Below are 1,944 nucleotides of genomic sequence, written 5' to 3' on the forward strand. Positions count from 1 at the left end.
TTTAGTGCTAGATACATCCGTATCTAGACAAATCTAAGATAAGTAATTCGGAACGGAGGGAGTAGCAATCAGGTATGCATGTGGTTTGCATGGCTGGTTACGGTTAGTGCTAATTGCATGTACTTATAGTATATGACATCTTTCACATTTTTTTTTTGAAACAACGGCATCTTTCACATTGTTTTTGTGAGAGTATATACTTCTTAACTTGTTTGAACGAGTATATACCACACTATACTGACAGGATATATACATTTTTTGTCGAGAGTATATACTACGTTTATGGAGAGTATATACAGGGTGTATAAGATACTTGCTTGCGCGCGAGTATATACCACTTTTAATTTTTTTTAGAAGGTTTACACTTCTTTTTTCGATGGAGTATATACTTTTCAATGGAGTATATCCCCACTTCTTTATGAAGTACGTACTTGTTGAGAACCACTGGAGTATATACCACCTTTTTTATGGAGTATACACACCTTTTTGTGTTGGAGCTACTACAAACGATGTATAATTTATTCAAAGAGAAGAATAAAAAGGGTATGATGCGTTAAGAAAATAAGTATATAATAAAATAAAGCACAATTCATTTTAAACTAGATTACAAGACAAATAAGAATAATAATTAATTAAAAAGAGTACACCATCAGAGTATAAGTAGTTTCAGGTTTTTTGTGCGTGTTTATTGCATGATGGGTAAATAACTTCGCGTTAATCTAGTAGTCATCGTATTTGTCGTCGGAGTAGATTGCATCATGAAGATATTTGCATGGAGCAGACGCGCCGCCGGCCGGGAACCCATCTCGCGTGCAATCGATCCAAATGAGCTGTAGATCAAACATGCATGATATCAAATTAATAGTCACAGTAGTACTACGGAAGGAATAAGGAGTGCAGGTAATATCATGAAGCATGCATTAATGCCGATTGGAAGAAGTACATGGGAGTCGCTTTGTCTTTGGCCATGTGATGGATGTCAATGGTACTGGTACAACAAGCTGTCCTGCATCTTATTGTCTCCGCCGCCGCCGCCGCCATCGTCGCTGCAGTGGACGCCGCCACCGCTATCGTCACCGTCGCGGCCGCCGCCACCGTCGTCTTCTATTTTGTTTATGCGGGGATGCCGTGATAGGTTTCCTAATGCCCGTACAGCTCGGTTTCTATTCCGGCTAGATATACCGAGTCACCCAAATCCCTATTATCACGGGACATGCTAACAATTTTTGAACCGAAGTTTGCATGGGAGATTATCCTGTTGTTTCTTTTAATTAAAAACTAAAGGAATTTAAATGGTATGACGGGGCATTAAAGCAACCGACGACACATGGCATAGGAGTACATACTCCTAGGAGTACTAACCCATTTTCATATATATATATATATATATATATATATATATATATATATATGAAAATCGGTTAGTACTCCTAGGAGTAGCCAATGCCGAAACTACTTGCTTGCTTTTACTTTCCGACGCCAATGCCAACAAGTGCTTTCCTGACTCGAGAACGAGTACATACGCTTTCTCCGATGCTTGCTCTTGTTACGAGCTTCTACCCGACCGATTAGCCCAGAGCACTAATACGCTTTCTTTCCTCGAACAAGTACCTTTCCTTCGAACGAGAATGCCAATTGCTTCCTTCCAACAATCCAATACGAATACGAATGTACGAATGACAGGCCATTCCCCGGAGTAGAGTAGAAATGAATTCATTCACATCTGCTAGAAACCAGAGCCTAAGCTATGAACCGATCTAAGAGCGGACAAGCAAGCCTATTCCTATTGTTTTGGGTGGCAGATTTCATATGTTATTTCTCATTGCGAATACAGATTCTTCTTGTACCGTAGTAGCTCGACTGCTTTCCTGACTTGACTCGATAACTGCTTTCGCTTCCCCAATCCCAGAGCATCCAAGAGATTCGTTTCCACACGTCGGATCC

The 1,944-nt window shown here is 40.2% G+C and overlaps 1 long non-coding RNA gene across 1 annotated transcript; it reads right to left on the reverse strand.

Annotated features, from left to right (window-relative positions):
* Window positions 1–549: 549 nt before the first annotated feature.
* Window positions 550–1,023, reverse strand: LOC119278305. The gene is made up of 2 exons (XR_005137689.1): window positions 944–1,023; window positions 550–830 (listed from the first exon to the last, which is right to left on the reverse strand). It is a non-coding gene; the product is annotated as an uncharacterized LOC119278305 (long non-coding RNA).
* Between the last annotated feature and the right edge of the window lie 921 nt (window positions 1,024–1,944).

This window comes from Triticum dicoccoides, chromosome 3B (assembly GCF_002162155.2).
Source record: "Triticum dicoccoides isolate Atlit2015 ecotype Zavitan chromosome 3B, WEW_v2.0, whole genome shotgun sequence".
Taxonomy (NCBI): domain Eukaryota; kingdom Viridiplantae; phylum Streptophyta; class Magnoliopsida; order Poales; family Poaceae; genus Triticum; species Triticum dicoccoides.